The sequence below is a fragment of the Alligator sinensis genome, unplaced genomic scaffold, assembly GCF_000455745.1.
Source record: "Alligator sinensis unplaced genomic scaffold, ASM45574v1 scaffold1354_1, whole genome shotgun sequence".
Classification (NCBI taxonomy): domain Eukaryota; kingdom Metazoa; phylum Chordata; order Crocodylia; family Alligatoridae; genus Alligator; species Alligator sinensis.
Window position 1 is genome coordinate 1096321 of NW_005842344.1, and position 249 is coordinate 1096569.

Sequence of the window (249 nt, forward strand, 5' to 3'; positions counted from 1 at the left end):
GCGGAAGGGTGGGGGCCGGGCCGGGCCGGGCGGGAGCGAGGGAGGGAGGGAGGAAGGGCCGCTGCGGAGCGCGCTCGCTGTGTCTCCTCAGGCGGCCGGGTGGTGCAGTCGCGATACCTGCAGTACGAGCGGCGAGCGGCAGACAAGGTGAAGCGGCCCCGGCGGCGACGTCACGAGCGGTCTCCCCGGCGCGGCGGTTGAGCGGTGACGTCACGGGCGGGCTGGGCGGGGCCGCCGGGGCGGGGCGGG

The 249-nt window shown here is 78.7% G+C and overlaps 1 protein-coding gene across 1 annotated transcript in view; it reads right to left on the reverse strand.

Moving 5' to 3' along the window:
* The window catches only part of MYO9B (myosin IXB), a 55062-nt gene extending 54925 nt beyond the window's left edge, over window positions 1-137 (reverse strand). The window contains exon 1 of the mRNA XM_025210304.1: window positions 118-137. The gene's annotated coding sequence lies outside the window, so the exon portion shown is untranslated. The remainder of the gene's footprint in view (window positions 1-117) is intronic.
* Between the last annotated feature and the right edge of the window lie 112 nt (window positions 138-249).